The 19,968-nt window shown below is 47.6% G+C and overlaps 1 long non-coding RNA gene across 1 annotated transcript; it reads left to right on the top strand.

Annotated features, from left to right (window-relative positions):
- Nucleotides 1-9,254: 9,254 nt before the first annotated feature.
- LOC115528480 lies at nucleotides 9,255-19,762 on the top strand. Its single transcript, XR_004344288.1, has 3 exons — nucleotides 9,255-10,643; nucleotides 14,500-14,653; nucleotides 19,607-19,762. It is a non-coding gene; the product is annotated as an uncharacterized LOC115528480 (long non-coding RNA).
- The last annotated feature ends 206 nt before the right edge of the window (nucleotides 19,763-19,968 follow it).

The raw sequence follows: 19,968 nt of genomic DNA on the forward strand, positions 1-19,968 counted from the left end.
CCCATTTCTTTTTACCTTTTTTTTAATGTTTGTTTATTTTTGAGAAAGAAAGTGAATGGAGGAGGGGCAGAGAGAGAGGGAGACACAGAATCTGAAACAGGCTCCAGGCTCCCGGCTGTCAGCACAGAGCCTGACGCAAGACTCGAACCCACGACCCATGAGATCACGACCTGAGCCAAAATCTGACGCCCAACCAAATGAGCCACCCAGGTGCCCCTCTTTTTACCTTTTTTAACGGGACTACTAGAAAATTGCAATGTGTATATTTGGCTCACATGATGTTTCTGTTGGTCAGTGCTGATCTGGAGTGGTTCTTCGACACTGGGCCCGGGAAGCGGCAGAGGAGACAGGTGTTGGCAGCAGCTGCTGGGGTTACCAACCCAGTAACAATATCTAAGACACTAAGTTATTGAATGTTCATTAAATGCCACACACTGTGCTAGGTATTTTCTAGGTGTCGTGTCATTTCATTTTACCAAGGGTGGGTGGGCAACATTCTCCCCCAGTTTATCAAGGAGACTCAGAGAGATTCAGTAACCCAGGGTCACCCAGCAAGGGTTCGAACCCAGGTCTTTCTGATTAAGCCTGTTCTTCTCATCTGTACCTGAGAGAGTTCTGTTGTGAAGGAGAAATGAAACCCCTTACATTTTACAGGGAGTTGTTGGTTCTGCTCTTAAGTGTTTCCATGTGGATTCCTGACATCGGTGAGGTCACTTGTGGCTTTCTCCCTTGAGGCCACGTCTTTGCCAAAAGGTGGGGTCCGTGGCCTGCGTTCCAGCTGCCTTCCCAGTGTTTCAGTCCGTGCCACCAGCCTCCTCCCTCGGCTTGTGTCTGGGATCCGCCCTGCACGGGTTGGAGCAACCAGGAGCACTTTGGGAACGGCACTGCCCCCACCTGGACTATAGCTCTTAACGTCTCCAGAACAACCAGCCACTGTTGGATTCACAGGCTCCGTTCCTTGGGGACCGGCAGGTTTTGGTAGCTGAGAGGTTTGAAGGTTGAAGGATCCTGGGTGACTGTGTCAGAAGAAGATACCCTTCTCTGCACCAGGTCTGCAGGCCCACCAGAGGGGGGGACAGTTACAGATCTGGCTGAAAACATAAACGTGCAAGAATGCAACAGGTGGGGCATCCGGGTGGCTCAGTTGCTTGAGTGTCTGACTTTGGCTCCGGTCATGATCTCACGGTTTGTGAGTTTGAGCCCCACGTCGAGCTTTGCACTGACAGTGCTGAGCCTGCTTCAGGTTTTGTGTCTCCTTCTCTCTCTGCCCCTCCCCTGCTCCTGTGTGTGCTCTCTCTCTAAAATAAATAAACATTAAAAAAAATACAGTAGGTGATTAGTAATGCTTAGAACGTGATAATCTTTCTTGAGCAGTTGGTTTGGGCAAAGTACTGAAATAGAATATGGAATCATCTGGAAGTTCAAGTGCTTGGGACTCTTTGGGAGTCAGTGGTCCTTTGATTCTTGTTCCTGGGAAAGCCAGTGAAACGAGTGAGGCCACTGAGCTTCTCCTGGCCCTCCCCCAGCTTCAGGCTCTGTCCCTCTACCCTGTCTGGAAGGAGGCTGTGCTGGCTTGTTCGCAAGATGCCCGCACCCCCACCCCAAGGGTATTCACTACCCTGTGTAGTTTCTGGCCCTTTCTCTTGAAGCTGGGCTAGCTCTGTGACTTGCTTGCTGCCGGTAGGACATGGTGGAAGTGATGCTACGTGACTTCCAAGGCCAGATTGAAAGCAGCCTTGCAGCCTTAGTCTTCTAGAATAGCCTCTGGGAACCCCGAGCTGACATGCGGAAGTCTGAGCACCCTGAGGCTTCTGTGCTGCAGACACCAGGTGCAGGCGCTCCAATAGACAGTCCCTGCTGAGCATGTCCTTCTAGACCTCCCACTAGGCCACCAGACTGTGAGGGAAGCTGTCTTGGACCCTCTGGACCAGCCCATCTGCCAGCTGACTGCCATCAAGTGACCTTAGTTGATGCCACGTGGGGCAGAAGAATCACCCAGCCCAGCCGCACCTGCATGAATTCCTGACCACAAAATTATGAGATACGGTAAAATTGTTTTAAGCCACCGAGTTTTAGGGAAATCTGTCCCACAGCAATAGATGCCAGAGCAGAGGTCCTGGGATTCTGGGCCTCTTAGGTGGATCCACTCTGAGCTCCCTGAGCCCCTCCCCGGAACAAAGTCTTGCTCCAGAAGTCGTCCCTGCTTCTGCTGACCTCTAGCCCCAGAGCTGCCCTGCAGAGCGGAGCGGGGGGGCCCCAGCTGACTGCCCCGGGCAGCCTAGAGCCCCATTACAGAGCAGATCTGTACTTTGCGGTAAGTACCTCCTTTACTCATTCGTTCATTCAAAACACATCGAGAGTCTGCTACATGTCAGGCTCTGTTTGGGCTCTGTGGGTATAACCATGAACAAGACAAGCCCTCCTGAAGCTTGTGAGAGGCAGAAGCCTGTGAGAGGCGGGGAGGCCCGGAGGGAGGTCAGGTCGCCCCCGGGTGGGATTTGAATGCTGGGACGAGAAAGCCTACGTTTAGGAGTGCCCATGATGTTCCATACGGGGTGCAGGGGCTCCCAAGGTGTGAGGTCATGGACTGTTTACAACCCTGAAGGTCCAACTTCGAGATGAGGCCTTGGAGACCCTGACAGGGCAGGAAACCTCCCCAGTCTCCCTGCTCCTCAGCCAAGACTCCAGACTTGTTTTCACTACCTGTCTCCCCGGCCCCTCCCCATGGTATGGGCTGTCCAGGGCATTGCCCACCCACCTCACCCTCCCTCCCCAGATCACCACGTTCTGAGCCACCCAGAGGAGCCAAGCCCCCCAGTGGCGGCCCTCCTGCAGGGCCCAGGGCAGTGCTGCTCACCACCAGGCCAGGCCCTAGGCAAGTCACCTGCAGGGCAGCTCCTGGGTCCTCTGAACCAGGCAGCAAACCACCAAGGAAGGCCGAGCCCATTCTGGAGTCTGCACAAGGCTCCCTCTGTCCTGGAACCTTTCTGAGGCAGCAGACACCCTGAGCTCCCGGTGAAATGAGGGATTCTTTGCTCCTGCTGTGAGCTGATTTTTGGGGGCGTGACAAGCAGCTGCACGGCCTTAGTAAAACGAACAGTGGCGTATAAAGCTTTGTGTGGTTCCATCCAGGATTCACTGGGGAGGGGTCTGAATGAACCAAGCCCCCTCACCCCCTCAGCTCCCCTCCTTTGGCAGCTGAGAGTGGAATCCCATTTCGACAACTGCCTGAGCCAACAGGAACTTTTGAGTCATTTACTTCCTGCCTGCGGTGTGAAAAGGCCTACGGGGCTGGCAAGGCAAGGCCTTTGTGCCCATTTGTCTTCACAGTGTCCCTCTGAGGGAGCCTCAGCGAGAGCAGTGGAGCTTTGGGAATGTGGAGACTTAATCCAGGCACCATTCCCAGGCCCGGCGGATCTGCGTGCTTGGTGAAAAGGGCAGTAGGGCAGAGGTGGAATCTTAGGGTCTGTCCAGGCTCTCTCTGTGCCCTGGCAGGTGATGTCAGTCATTCCTTCATTATCTCCTCACTCCCTCATTCATCACACCCATATCACGTGCCCGTGGGGTGCTAGTCTTGGTTACCGGTGCTTCCGTTTTCCCCAGGAGAGCTAACCTGCCTTCCTGAAGAAGTCAGCCTCTCCACTGCTGAAAGTGAGGCCTGGCTAATCTTACCAGCGAGGCCATGGGCCCATTCCGCGCCAACCACCCCCCCCCCACCCCCGAGGGAAGCTTGTGGTCATCCCCGAGGCAGAATCTCCTGTGTTCTGGCGGGAACAGCTCTGGGCGACTTTCTGTGTGCTTCTAGACGTAGAGCAAATACAGTTGACCCTTGAGCAATGTGGGGGATAGGGGTGCTGACCTCCTGCAGAGTCAAAAATCCACATATAACTTTTGACTCCCCAGAAACTTAATAGTCGGCCTACCTGAAGCCTTACCAATAACATAAACAGTTGATTATGCATATTTTGCATGTCATCTGTATTATATACTGTATTCTTACAATAGTGGAAGTGAGAGAAAAGAAAATGCTATTAAGATCATAAGGAAGAGAAAATGCATTTGTAGTACTTTAGGTATATTTTTTGAAAAAAAAAAATCCATGTATACGTGAACCTGATGCGTTCAAACCCATGTTGTTCAAGGATCGCTATGCACATTCCCTGTTCTCACAGATGTCCTGGGCCTACAAGAAGGCCTGCAGACAGAGGTTTGTTTAAAAAACAAAACAAAACAAAACAAAACCGCTCACAACAGCTTTGGGGCACTTGGGGGGCCCAGCTGGTTGAGCTTCTGACTTTGGCTCAGGTCATGATCTCATGGTTCATGGGTTCGAGCCCCATGTCCGGCTCTGCACTGACAGTGTGGAACCTAATTGGGACTCTTTCCCTGTCTCTCTGCCCCTGTCCCTGCCTCCCTCTCTCCCTCTCTCCCTCTCTCCCTCTCTCCCTCTCTCTCTTTCTCTCTCTCTCTCAAAATAAATAAAATAAACTTAAAAAAAATATATATATAAATAAATAAAGCATCTTGGGGGTGCCTGGTTGGCTTAGCTGGTAGAACACATGAATGACTCTTGATCTCGGGGTCGTGAGCTTGAGCCCCATGTTGAGTGTAAGAGATTACTTAAAAAATAAAATCTTTAAAAAAAAACAGCTTTACTGAGATATAATTCATATGCCCTAAAATTCACCCAAAGTATACAATTCAGCGGCTTTTAGTACGTTTGCAGAAGTCTGCAACCATCATCACTCATTTTAGAATATTTTCATCATCCCAAGAAGAAACCCCACAATCATTGTCTTTCCTCCCTCCCCTGCTCCTGCTGACACAGGCAATTCACCTTCTACGTCTACAGGTTTGTCTGTTCTGGAGATTTCATGTGAACGGGGATCATGCAGTACCTGGGCTTTTGTGTTAGACTCTGGTTTTTAAGTAGTTCATATACTTCCACCAAAGGCTGCTTCCTGTAGGAGCCACATCTCTGCCTGGGGTGGGAGTCCTGAACGTGGGGCATGGAAAAACGGAGGGGGTGGGTAGGAACAAGGGGACCCAGGCACCTTGAGGGAGGTAGTGGGAGGGAGTGTGGTCAACGCTCTTCCAGAACCCTGGGGGGAATCTGGTCTCAGTTTATCTTTCAGGGATGCCCCATTTGATCCTCAGGCCTTCAGCCAAGTCTGTTATTGCAGGACATCCTGGTGTTGGCCGTGCCTTGGGGAATAAAGGGTGTGGGCCTCCTGTGTGTGGTGAAGTTGGACAGGGGAGAGGAGGAATGGGCACCACTATCGGGTCAGGCAGTACTTCTGAGGTCCTGGGGGTGAGGACTCCAACATACCTTTATGTGGGGGACACGATTCAACCCAATTCATTACTAATGAATGGCCATCAGTTTTACTTGAGAGGCTGTGTATACAGCTAACAGATGCAGCTCCCACCTCCTGTGTGGCCTGTGAAGCTTATCTGACTGGGTTCAGGCCAAGGAGATGTAAGCAGAACTTGGTGGGTGAGACTTGGGGACAGCTCCTTCAGAGACTTCAGATAGGTAGATCTCCTGCCTTCTTCCTGCTTCTTTTCTATATCGAGGGCATGATAGCTGGAGTTCTAGCATCTGTCTTGGGCCCTGAGATGACCTTCAAGTTGGAAGCTGTGTTCTAAGAACAGTGGGGCAGAAGCTAGAAGGAGCCTGGGTTTCTGATGAGATGGTGGATTCACCACGCCAGCCGTGGGCTGCCCACCTCCAACCATTTTAAGTGGGAGAGAATAATTAAATTCTCCTTTGTTATTTCGCATCTCTGTTACTAACAGCCAAAGGCGACCCTAGTGGAGACGGCCTCCAAGGAGCCCGTATGGCACACTGGGAAAAGTGTGTAGTAATACTTGGGCATAAGACATTCCTGAGTGAATACTTCTCCTGGGATCTGTTTATACACACAGTTGCCTCACAGCATAAAAATGACCTCTCTACTTGTCCCTACCCCCTACATTGTAAGCTCCTCGAAGACAGGGTCTATGTCTATCACTGTTTCCTCAGTGCCTCACACAGAGCCGGCCCACAGAAGGTGCTCAGAACGTGTTGACCTGAATGGATCCTAACTCCTCTACATTTACCAACTCTGTGGTCTTGGATTCTGAGTCTTAATTTGCTTACCAATAAAAATGGAGGCTATCATACCAGGGCTGTTTTAAAAACGAAGCACAATTGGGGTGCCTGGATGACTCAGTTGATTGGGCATCCGACTTCCCCTCAGGTCATGATCTCAGGGTTCATGGATTTGAGCCCTGCGTCGGGCGCTGTGCTGACACCTCAGAGCCTAGAGCCTGCTTCAGATTCTATGTCTCCTTCTCTCTCTCTGTCGTTCCGCCTCTCACTCTCTGCCTCTCTCAAAAATAAACATTTAGAAAGGTTTTTAAAAAGTGAGGCACAATTAAATGTAGAGCATTTATCAAAACACCTAACGGGGTTGGATACCCGAGGAATGGTGGCCAGCATTGCATTATGATTTTCTATAAGAAATCTTGTTCTAAGCGAAGAAATTGAATCGGTTATCAAAAATCTCCCAACAAATAAGAGTCCAGGACCAGATGGCTTCCCAGGGGAGTTCTACCAGACATTTAAAGCAGAGATAATACCTATCCTTCTCAAGCTATTCCAAGAAATAGAAAGGGAAGGAAAACTTCCAGACTCATTCTATGAAGCCAGTATTACTTTGATTCCTAAACCAGACAGAGACCCAGTAAAAAAAGAGAACTACAGGCCAATATCCCTGATGAATATGGATGCAAAAATTCTCAATAAGATACTAGCAAATCGAATTCAACAGCATATAAAAAGAATTATTCACCATGATCAAGTGGGATTCATTCCTGGGACGCAGGGCTGGTTCAACATTCGCAAATCAATCAACGTGATACATCACATTAACAAAAAAAAAGAGAAGAACCATATGATCCTGTCAATCGATGCAGAAAAGGCCTTTGACAAAATCCAGCACCCTTTCTTAATAAAAACCCTTGAGAAAGTCGGGATAGAAGGAACATACTTAAAGATCATAAAAGCCATTTATGAAAAGCCCACAGCTAACATCATCCTCAATGGGGAAAAACTGAGAGCTTTTTCCCTGAGATCAGGAACACGACAGGGATCCCCACTCTCACCGCTGTTGTTTAACATAGTGCTGGAAGTTCTAGCATCAGCAATCAGACAACAAAAGGAAATCAAAGGCATCAAAATTGGCAAAGATGAAATCAAGCTTTCGCTTTTTGCAGATGACATGATATTATACATGGAAAATCCGATAGACTCCACCAAAAGTCTGCTAGAACTGATACATGAATTCAGCAAAGTTGCAGGATACAAAATCAATGTCCAGAAATCAGTTGCATTCTTATACACTAACAATGAAGCAACAGAAAGACAAATAAAGAAAATGATCCCATTCACAATTGCACCAAGAAGCATAAAATACCTAGGAATAAATCTAACCAAAGATGTAAAGGATCTGTATGCTGAAAACTATAGAAAGCTTATGAAGGTAATTGAAGAAGACTTAAAGAAATGGAAAGACATTCCCTGCTCATGGATTGGAAAAATAAATATTGTCAAAATGTCAATACTACCCAAAGCTATCTACACATTCAATGCAATCCCAATCAAAATTGCACCAGCATTCTTCTCGAAATTAGAACAAGCAATCCTAAAATTCATATGGAACCACAAAAGGCCCCGAATAGCCAAAGGAATTTTGAAGAAGAAGACCAAAGCAGGAGGCATCACAATCCCAGACTTTAGCCTCTACTACAAAGCTGTCATCATCAAGACAGCATGGTATTGGCACAAAAACAGACATACAGACCAATGGAATAGAATAGAAACCCCAGAACTAGACCCACAAACGTATGGCCAACTCATCTTTGACAAAGCAGGAAAGAACATCCAATGGAAAAAAGACAGCCTCTTTAACAAATGGTGCTGGGAGAACTGGACAGCAACATGCAGAAGGTTGAAACTAGACCACTTTCTCACACCATTTACAAAAATAAACTCAAAATGGATAAAGGACCTAAAGGTGAGACAGGACCATCAAAACCTTAGAGGAGAAAGCAGGAAAAGACCTCTCTGACCTCAGCTGTAGCAATCTCTTACTTGACACATCCCCAAAGGCAAGGGAATTAAAAGCAAAAGTGAATTACTGGGACCTTATGAAGATAAAAAGCTTCTGCACAGCAAAGGAAACAACCAACAAAACTAAAAGGCAACCAACGGAATGGGAAAAGATATTTGCAAATGACATATCGGACAAAGGGCTAGTATCTAAAATCTATAAAGAGCTCACCAAACCTCACACCCGAAAAACAAATAACCCAGTGAAGAAATGGGCAGAAAACATGAATAGACACTTCTCTAAAGAAGACATCCAGATGGCCAACAGGCACATGAAAAGATGTTCAGCGTCGCTCCTTATCAGGGAAATACAAATCAAAACCACACTCAGGTATCACCTCACACCAGTCAGAGTGGCCAAAATGAATAAATCAGGAGACTATAGATGCTGGAGAGGATGTGGAGAAACGGGAACCCTCTTGCACTGTTGGTGGGAATGCAAATTGGTGCAGCCGCTCTGGAAAGCAGTGTGGAGGTTCCTCAGAAAATTAAAAATAGACTTACCCTATGACCCAGCAATAGCACTGCTAGGAATTTATCCAAGGGATACAGGAGTACTGATGCATAGGGGCACTTGTAACCCCAATGTTCATAGCAGCACTCTCAACAATAGCCAAATTATGGAAAGAGCCTAAATGTCCATCAACTGATGAATGGATAAAGAAATTGTGGTTTATATACACAATGGAATACTATGTGGCAATGAGAAAAAATGAAATATGGCCCTTTGTAGCAACGTGGATGGAACTGGAGAGTGTAATGCTAAGTGAAATAAGCCATACAGAGAAAGACAGATACCATATGGTTTCACTCTTATGTGGATCCTGAGAAACTTAACAGGAACCCATGGGGGAGGGGAAGGAAAAAAAAAAAAAAGAGGTTAGAGTGGGAGAGAGCCAAAGCATAAGAGACTGTTAAAAACTGAGAACAAACTGAGGGTCGATGGGGGGTGGGAGGGAGGGGAGGGTGGGTGATGGGTATTGAGGAGGGCACCTTTTGGGATGAGCACTGGGTGTTGTATGGAAACCAATTTGTCAATAAATTTCATAAAAAAAAAAAAAAAAAAGAAATCTTGTTCTAGTCCCCATGTGAGGCTCCACTGATTTCTGACAACCAGAGTTTACTTTTTCCTAAGACCAAGTCTCTGACTTACGTTGTGTTCATTAGGGTCCCATCTTACTCTCTTTGCCTTCTTTTGGTCTTGAGAACCTCATTAGCACATGAGTCCCTACATTCCAATTTTGGCACCTTCCAGTCTGTGCCTTCTGGTGCAAGTAAGCCTTCCATGCTGAGCCAGGTTATTAGCTAAGTCAGGATATGGGAAGCACTGGGGGCTGTACATTCTGCCCAAGGGTCTTGGTGAGTAAAGACGGTCTTCCCATGAAGTTGCAAAGATGTCCCTATTGTCCCACTGTTCCTGGTACCCCAGCCACTTGTCACGTGATGGAGCCATTTCCCCTCTGCTTGGATATGGGCCACCCTTGTGACTGGTTTTGGCTACAAAGGAAGTGAAAGTTGTAGAGGCCTCTTTTAGGCAAACAGACTTGAACGATGGAAGGTAGAAAGGGTCCACGGCGACCACCTGGCTAAATAGACAGGCCCATCAGGAGACCCATCTCAGAATCTCCATAGGCCCTAACTAACCAATGGGCTACTTACAACTGGGCACAGTTACCAAAAAAGGGAACATTCCATATGTCTCCCATACCTCCTCATCTTCCCCCTTTAAAAACAGCCCCAGCCACTGCCACTGCCTTGGTGCAAAGGTACAGACAGCCTCTCTGTGCTGTCCAGCCCACCGCTCCTTGTGGTATATGCATTAAACTTTGATCGCCTTTGTTCTGCCCCAGGGGAATTCTTTGCTTCCTGTTCCACCAGTTTCTACCCTATCCTCGCTCCACATTTGGGGGCCCTCCATCCAACCAGACAGATGCCCCACTTAGACACCATGGAAGTGACATTACCAATTTTGAGCTAAGGCCTTAGGAAGCCTTATATTCTACCGACTCCCTTGGCTTCTTCTCTGAGCCCTGTCTACTAGGCCTTTTCCTTGGCCTGCTGACTTCAGTGCAGCCAGATTCCTGCCAAGCCAGTTTAGCAAGCATCCCTCCCTACCCTCCATACCTAACCAAGTTCCTCTTGGTATTTTTCCATCCACTGACTCCCTCACCCTGCCCATTGGCTGTAAGTCCCCAGCTCTCTGTCATACTCAGAGTTGAGTTCAATCTCGGTCCCCTATTACAGTAGTCTTGATCTCTATTTCAATAATCTTGAGTAGTTTTCCTCACTTGTTTAACTCTGTCCAGTGTTCCATGTTCTCTTTGACAGCTTCCACCATGGGAACAAGCCCAGACGTGGCTGCCAGAAGATAAGAGACCATGTGGAACAAGGCTAAGTCCTTCCTGCCAAGGTCACCCTAGACCAGCCTGCCCGTAGTGACTGCAGGTGCATAAATGAGCCTGGATGAGATCAGCTGAGCTCCGCTTAGGTAAGCAGAACTGTCCAACCGCCCCCGAGGTGCCTGAGAAATAATCAATGTCTGTTGGTTGATACCACCACAATCAGGGGTGGTTCGATCTGCAGCAACATTGTGGTCAATATAGGTGATGACAGGTACAGCAGAGAAGGAAAAGCTGAGAGAAGTAGAGCAGAAGTTCTTTGGGAAAAAGCCCCTGCCCTGAGCTCCTTGGGTCCTGCAGAGTTCATCCTCTGGTTCCCACAGCATTAGGAGGGGCAGCCCTATCTATCTCTTTGGCTACCACAGCCAGAAGGAGGAGGCATGGGGGAATGGGGTGGGAGCTGACCGTGTAAGTCCTGCAGTCGCCAGGCAACACCAAAGAGGCCAGGGAGGACGGAGCCTCGGGGCAGGAAGGGACTGGCTGGAGCTGGGGTCACCTTAGCGGTCTGTGCCCTCTGGGGAACAACTAAGTCCTACACTGCCCATCACTTGAAGTGAACACATTGGGACCAAGCTGTTAATAGCAGGCCGAAGAACTCTGAAAGACCAGCAGCCAGAACATACTGCACTCTGGGTCCACTTCTTGAATATTCTCTTCCCCAGTCTGCGCCCCACCCAACCCTGGGCCTGTTGTTCTCTCACACAGCTTCTCTTGTCTCCTCGGCCATATTTTTATTCTTGTGTTTTTTAAACATTTTGTTTTAGGTTTACTTATTTATTTTGAGAGAGAGAGAGCAGGGGAGGGGTATAGAGAGAAGAGGAGAGAGAGAATCCCAAGCGGGCTCTGCGCTGGCAGCAGAGAGCCTGACGTGGGGCTTAAACCCACAAACAGTGAGATCGTGGCCTGAGCCAAAAACTGAGAATTGGACATTCAACCATTTGGGCCACGCAGGCACCCCTGTTTTCGTATTTTTAAAAATTGTGGTAAAGTAGGGGTGCCCGGGTGGCTCAGTCGGTTAGGTGTGCAACTTCGGCTCAGGTCATGGTCTCATGGTTTATGAGTTCAAGCCCTGCTTGGGCTCTGTGCTGACAGCCCGGAGCCTGCTTCATATTCTGTGTCTCCCTCTCTCTTTCTCAAAATAATAATAATAATAATAATAATAATAATAATAATGATAATTAACAAATTAATTAATTAAAACTGTGGTAAAATACATCTAACTTAAAATTTACAATTTTAACCATTTTCAGTGTATATTTCAGTGGCATTAAATATGTTCACAATGTTGTACAACCATCACCACAATTTCTGGAACTTTTTCATCACCCCAGATGGAAATTCAGTACCCGTTAAACAGTAACTCCCTATTCCTCTGTCACCCGGCCACTGCTAACCTCTATTCTACTTTCTGTGTCTATGAATTTGCCCATGCTAGGTACCTCATATAAATAGAATCATATATTGGTTCTTTTGTCCTCTCAGCCCTTTATTCTCAAAACCAAAAGTTTTGTGTTTAGATATCTGAAAAGCAGCCCACTAGGGATAAGGACTTTCTTTCTTTTTTTTTAAGTTTTAATTTATGTATTCATTTAAGTAATCTCTACACCCAACGTGGGGCTCGAACTCAGCCCCAAGATCAAGAGTTGCACACTCTTCCAACTGAGCCAGCCAGGCACCCCATCCAAACCAAAAGTTTTGTTTTTAGACATCTGAAAAGCAGCTCACCAGGGATATGCACTTTCTTCAATACCCATCCCCCCTCTTTTGACCCCCTGCAAGAGTTGGGCTGCATGACCGTGACCTTGGGGTATAAGGTGTATGGGGTATGGGTGTCCCTGTCCTCATCAAATCTCCTCAAAAAACAAATCTCTCCTCCTGACCAAGCTCCTGAGGAGGGGCCATGAGGACACCCCAGCCTGCATTTTCCTTTCTGCTTTGTGAGTCCAGCCCTTCATTCTCCCTGCACACTCTGAGCTAACAGTTTGCTCTCCTTCCAGTCGGATGGGGAAGCCATGGTATGCTGAGGGAGCTGTGGGCCTCAGGTTTGTCTCACCAACCCCCAGAGGACAAGGTCCACGCTCCTGGAGTGGCCCCAAGGTGCCCCACAAAATTTTAGGTCAAAAGCTTAACAAATAAGTACTGCTTTAATAGCAGAGGCCCTGGCTTGAGGTAAGTTGGAAGCAGACCGGTCCTATGGGGCCAGAGCAATCTGGGGGGGCCTCAAGTCTGCAGGCTGCCTGTTTGCACAAGTTGATGAGGTAAAGTAAGTAGATGAGGAAAGAAATGCAGAATACTGCTAAGTTTCCACCCACTGCTGCCCCTTCCCCCACCGTACACATGCTCACTCACGTACACACACGTGCGCTTGTTCACACGCACTCTTTCACACGCTGACATACTCTCTCCCCACCCCCACCTCACACACACCTGCCTCAGGGACTCATGTTTTCCAAGGCTGAGATGAGAAGGCTGGACAGAAGTCAAAGGAGCTATTTTCCAGAAGACCCTGGGGCCCATGAGCAGTGGGATCAAAGGTGAAACTGAGAGGGAGAGCAGGGTCTTTTTCTCTCCCTTATCTTTGAGAATTTAGCACTGCTCTGGCCCTTTGGCAAGCTGGGGACAGCACCTGGGGGCCAGTGGGCTGGCAGTGGTGGCGCCCGAGGTGGGGAAGCTGCCTTGAGAGACTGTGGGTACCCAGGGGGGGCAGGGGAAGTGGGTAAGGAGAAGGGGAAGTGGCAGGGAAGCAGAAGGACTGTCAGCTTGTTATCATGTGTATGATTCCCCCCCAGGAGCTCTCAGGGGGTCTTTGATCAACTTTGCCCACAGTAGGGGCGCCAAACAGAAAATTCTACCTCGTCCTAAGTGTAGAATTTATTTTTATCTCACAGGATAAAAACCAGCAAAGCTGATTCTTCATTGTCAAGAATTCCCTACCTCCCTTTCCTCCGTGGTCTTTCCCAGTTCCCTTGGTCAGGCAAGTCCACTGCCACCGGTGTTGAGATCTGTGGAGTCTGGGCAGGAAGTAAGGAACCCTGCCGGACCCCCATCCTCCTGTCTTTAAGATGGACAATCATCCCTTCATAGGTTTGTTGAAATAATTAGATAGGAAAAAGTCATATATATATATATATATATATATATATATATATGAATATACATATGTATGTGTATATATGTATATATTCACCATACGTCTATGTACATAGGTCTGTGTATGCATACCATATATATGTACTATGCATAGTCCCCAGCACATGGTAAGCAGTAAATATCACTATTGCTATCTTTATCCTCATCTATGATGGCTTTCCACAGCAGTTGGCTTTAGGTGGCAGGAGATTTGGAATAAATGGAATGTGACCAGGAAATAAAGTGACATTTAAGTCTATTAGCACTTACATCATCCAAGTGAACATGGAGTCACCCCGGAAGTCCTCATTCCTTCATTCAGGATGTCACAGAACAGGATGCATTACATTCTCTAGACGTCCGTGACATCTGTACTTAAGAGAACGGTAGTTTCTCAGGCTGGTTCACTTTCCTGATCTCCACGGCTGTTACAAATACTTTCGTTCTCTTCAAACCCCTTTCCCCTTACTTGCCCTTCTGTCTCCCATTTAGGTGGGCCTTGCCTCTCACCGAAAGGGAAAATAGAAGCTGTCAGGTGGGATCTTCACCTTCCCATGTCATCCATGCAAACCTGCTCGCCCGGGCACTTCACTTCCCTTCTTTTTACCTCCCCTCCCACTTAGGGTTAATCCCTCTTCTCTGCTCCTTCTGATTCTAGCTCCTCCTGCCATCTCAGGAACCTGACCACATCTTTCTTTTGGTAATTTGACCCCTGTCTCTCACCTGGCTGTAGACACCCTCAAGTCTTTTTTTAGCAACAAGAAAACAGAAATAAAAAACAACGAACTTGACCTCTTTCTTCATCCCCATTGTCAGGAGCTGGCTCCCCCAGTACTGCCAACACTCCCACTGAGGAGACAAAGCGACCGCTGCTTGGTGTGGTGGGCAGGAGGGAAGTGCAGTGAAGCTTGGTTTTCAGAGGAGGGAAGACAAGCCCAGAATGCATCAGGACTCGGAAGCTGGGTTTGAGGTTAGTCTTTCAAGGTGGGGGATCTAGGACTTGGGTAACGAGCTTGATGCCACAGCCCAGGATTGGTGGGGGCGGCAACGGGAGGGATTCAAAGCATCTCCAGGCACAGACTGTATGTGCTTCTCATTGAAGAGTTGATGGGTATCTGGGGGAAGTTACTGTAGTGAGCAATCACCATGTTTGCTTGGGAGGACGGTCGCAAAGAGTGGAGGAATGCCAGCGAAGACGGGACTAGCGACCTCACACCAACTGGGCAGTAAGGCGTGGTTTCGCTTCCCTGCGTCCAGGCTGAGTGTGGGGTGGAAGGTTTTGGTTCAGCTTTGAGCTTCAGCCCTAGCTCCTTCCTCACATTCACAACTAAACTCGTCAAAACAATTTCTCTGCTTGCTGACGCCAATTTCTCGCCTCCTCCTCACTCGGAGCCTGATGTGGGGCTCGAACTCACGGACCATGAGATCATGACCTGAGCTGAAGTCGGAGGCTCAGTCGACTGAGCCACCCAGGTGCCCCCCCTCAGGTACCTTCTAAAACAGCACTGGTCCTCAGCCGCGATCCTGTCTTTCAATCTGGTTGATACTTTGCAGGCCTCATCACACAGGGCCTCTAGGGCCTGGGTCTCCTGCTCCTCGGTGCCCTACGACCCAACATGTCCCAGGGGTCCTGCTATCTCTCTCACACCACTCTTTCTCTGCTTTGTAGACACATCCCTGTCTGTCCAGGTGTTAAACATTATCGTCCCACCAGGCCTGGTCCTGGGGCTGCCCTCCTCCCTCTATGCTTGCCCCCCTGGAAAAGCCATGTGTTCACGCACTCCAGGCACATTTGTAAACGTATGTCTCCAGCTTGACCTGTCTTTGGAGCTCTGGACCCACATACACAACAGTCTAGATGACATCTCCTCTGAATGTCTCCAAGCCTTTACACTCCAAGATCTCTGTGGAAGCTAACACTGTATCAAAACAAAACAAAACAAAACAATAACAAAACAAAAACAAATTTCAGGCGTTTGACATAGTAAAAGCTTACCCCTCTCTGATATGCCGGTCCAGAGCAGGAGTTTCTGGTCTGCTGGTCATCTCTCCCACATGGTGACTCAAAGGTCCAGGTTCTGTGCCACCTGCTGTATCTTCAGAGTCCTCTGCATTTATCCAGTGGGCAGTACAGGAGAGGAACGAAGTACATTCCCTCTACCCTCCTAGATTTTTTTTTTTTTAATTTTTTTTTCAATGTTTATTTATTTTTGGGACAGAGAGAGACAGAGCATGAACGGGGGAGGGGCAGAGAGAGAGGGAGACACAGAATCGGAAACAGGCTCCAGGCTCCAAGCCATCAGCCCGGAGCCTGATGCGGGGCTCGAACTCACGGACCGCGAAATCGTGACCTGGCTGAAGTCGGACGCTTAACTGACTGTGCCACCCAGGCGCCCCATCTACCCTCCTAGATTTAATAGCCAGGTCTATGAAATAAACTGACGACAGGCAGATTAATAGGAGAAAAGTATACAAATGCATTCATTTTTACTATTACACTACTGGGGATATCACAGGATAAAACTAAGTGAATACCCCCAAAATGGTGAGAATTGAAAGCTTAAATACTCTCTTATAGGGGAAGGGGAGGGGAGATAAAGACAACACAGGAAAGAGGAAATTATTTTTAGGAAGGATGAGAGACCAGATGGGAGGTATGACAGGGTACGAGAAAGTTTGTCTGGCTGTGGTGCTGGCTTCCAGTCCTCTCCTGTGAGAAGAGTCAATCTTCTTGGGTTGATGAAACTCCCCAGGCGGGGAATCTATGACAATGGAGTTTGTTTTGGAGGATCTGACTTTAGGCAGGTAAGGGGACTGCAGAGAAAGCAAACTGCATTTGCTGGTTTTCAAGTGCCTTCAGTTCAAAATAACTAATTTGCCAAAGTGGCACATTTTGGGTTGGCACGTCCTGAACTCCTTCAACAGGGAAAAAGGGAGTGTCAAAGCCACATCTGAGTTTTAAAAGCTTTGGCCTGGGAAATGGTATCACTTCTACTCATGTTCTGTTGACCAAAAGAACCCCCCCAAAACAAAAAACAAAAAACAAAACAAATCAAACAAAAAGTCACGTGGTATTATGGGTTAGATTGTTGCCTACCATCACCCCAAAAAAGATATGTTCAAGTCCTAACCACAGGTACCTGTGGATGTGACCTTATTTGGAAATAGAATCCTTTGCAGATGTAATCAGGTTAAGATGAGGTCATATTGGCCAATCACATGACGGGTGTCCTTACAAGATGTTAGAAAGTTGAGCATGCAGATATACCCAGAGGGAAGGTGACCAGGCGAAGACGCTGAGACACAGGGGAGAATGCTATGTGAAGACAGAGGCAGGGATTGAAGTGATCCGTTTATAACCTAAGGGACACCAGGAATTGCCAGCAACCATCAGAAGCTATGGAACAGATAGATTCTCTTTCAGAGCCTCTGGAAAGAACTGACCCAGCCGCCACCTCCATTTTAGACTTCCAGCCTCCAGAACTATGAGAGAATAAGGGTATATTAAGTCACTCGGTTTGTGGCACTTTGTTACTGCAACCACAGAAAACCAGTACACCTGGCCACACCCGGATACAAGAGGAAACGTAGTCCCACATTTTGGTGAGAACTCCATCCTACTGAAGGGCTTCTGTCACAATATGGAAGCCTGAACTCACCCTCTTCCCTCCCAATCCTTTATACCCTAGTATGGGCACTGCCCTCGTTGTAGTTGTCAAGGCTAGAAACTTGGGATCAGCCGTGACCTCTCCTTCTTCCTCCCCTCCCATATCCAATACTAAGTCCTAAATATCTCTAGAGTGTATCATTTCTCTCAGTCTCCATCACAACCCACTCCCCACACTGACACCCCATGTCTTGATCACTGCAGAAGTCTCCTGACTGGTCTGCCTTTGCCCGTGCTAGTTCCTCGTTGAGCTTCCAGACTCCTGCCACAATTCAGTTTCTAAATCTCAAATCTGCTCATCTTATCATCCTATTTAAATATGTTAAAGATGTTCCATTGTCTAGAGGATAAAGGTAAATTCCTTGTGGTCAACAGGGGCCTTCATAGTCTGACTGATGGTTCATTTGATGTGTCAACTTGACAGAGCCATAGGTGCCCAGACATTTGGCCAGACATTATTCTAGGTGTGTCTGTGAGGGTGTTTCTGGATGAGATCAACATTTGAATGGGTAACTAAGGCTAGTTGCCCTTTCTGATGTTGCTGGGTCTCATCCAATCAACCTGAAGACCTGAATAGAACAAAAAGACTAAGAGGGAAATCCTCCTGCCTAATTGTCTGAGCTGGGACCCTGGTCTTTTCTGCCTTCAGACTCAAATGGAAAAACCCACTCTTCTTGGGTCTTGAGACTGTTGGCTTTTAGATTAGAGTTTATACCTTTGGTTCTCCTGGCTTTCAGTATTTTGGGCTTAGGCTGGAAATACACCATCGCTGTCTTGGGTCTCCAGCTTGCTGACTACAGATCTGAGGACTTTTCAGCCTCCAGTCATGTAAGTCTATCTATCTATCTATCTATCTATCAATCATCTATTATCTATTATCTATTCTCTCTCTCTCTCTCTCTCTCCATCCATCCATCCTTCCATCCTTCCATCCTTCCATCCTTTCTTCCTTCCATCCTTCTTCTTGGTTCTTGGTTCTGCTACTCCGGAGAACCCTGACTAATATATTGACTCTATCTATCTCTCTACACACCACACTCCCACCTGATGTTAGGGCTTTGCATATGCTCTCCCCCTAGAAAATCTGTTCCTTCTCATCTTGCGCAATTTACTGCTACTCATTTTTCCTATCTCAGGTCAAGCATCACTTCTTCCCTAATTTCCTTGACCAGGTCCACTCTCTCAACTAGATATTCATTAACACACCATGAATGCCTCCACTGTAGGACTTGTCAAAGTTATGTGGCCATTTCACTATGTGTCTTCCCTATAGCCTGTGAGCCTCAGGAAGATAGTTACCATGTTGGTAGTAACTACTACTCACTACCATGCCCCAGCACCTAGCTCAGTGCCCAGCCAAAAGAATGTGTGGATTGAGTTTTGCCGCCATTTGCAGGGGATATCTACTTGGAATACACGCCAGGAATGATCAGGGCTGTGATAGATAGTTATCCTTGTCCTAGGTTGGGGAAGAGGGAAGAGACAAAGAATAGGTGGCTTACATCCAGGGGTTGTTCTATGGGGACCTGTCATCACCACAGCAAGGGCACCAGTCAGAATGGAGGCAGAAGGGTGGCTGGAGGCAAGTCAGGACAGATGCCACTCAGTTGCTCCAAGGACACTGACATCACTCAAAGCATCACTGGAACAGGCCATCTGAAATTACCTATTTTCTCTCTTTTTAAAAAAATTTTTTTTTAACGTTTATTTATTTTTGAGACAGAGACAGAGCATGAACGGGGGAGGGACAGAGAGAGGGAGACACAGAATCTGAAACAGGCTCCAGGCTCTGAGCTATCAGCCCAGAACCCGATGCGGGGCTCGAACTCCTAGACCACAAGATCATGACCTGAGCCTAAGTCGGACGCCTAACTGAGTCACCCAGGCACGCCCCCCCCCCCCATTTTCTCTCTTTAAGGCTTGCTATGGACTGGATTGTTGTGTCCCCTCAAAATTCATATATTGAAACCCTAATCCCTAATGCAATGGTATTTGAAGATGGACCCTTTGAGGGTAATTTTGTCATGAGGGTGGAGCCCCCATGAGGGGATTAATGCCCTTATAAGAAGAAACACAAGGAGCACCTGGGTGACTCAGTAGGCTAAGCATCCAACTCTTGATTTCGGCTCAGATTGTGATCTCATGGTTTTGAGATCAAGCCCTGTGTCGGGCTCTGTGCTGGGCATAGAGCCTACTTATGATTCTCTCTTCTGATCCCACCTCTTTCTCTCTCTCTCTCTCAAAAATAATGAGAAGAAGAAGAAAAAGAAATACAAGAGAGTTTGCCCTTCTCTTTGCTCTCTGCCACACGAGAATACAGTGAGAAGATGGCTTTCTGCAAACCAGAAAAGATTGCCCTCACCAGTCACCAGATATGCCGGTGCCTTGCTCTTGGACTTCCCAGCCTCCAGAACTGAGAAATAAATGTTTGTTGTTTAAGCTACCCCAGTCTATGGTATTTTTGTTATAGGAGCTCAAGCTAAGACAAAGCTGGATTTTATTTTTTGAAAACACCGGATGCCATTTGGTGCGAAAAGTCACTGGAGTAGGTGATGGCTTAGAATGACAGTGTTTCAGGTCAAAACGGGAGGTGAAGATATGTCTTAACGAGACTGATC

This window comes from Lynx canadensis, chromosome D3 (assembly GCF_007474595.2).
Source record: "Lynx canadensis isolate LIC74 chromosome D3, mLynCan4.pri.v2, whole genome shotgun sequence".
Classification (NCBI taxonomy): Eukaryota; Metazoa; Chordata; class Mammalia; order Carnivora; family Felidae; genus Lynx; species Lynx canadensis.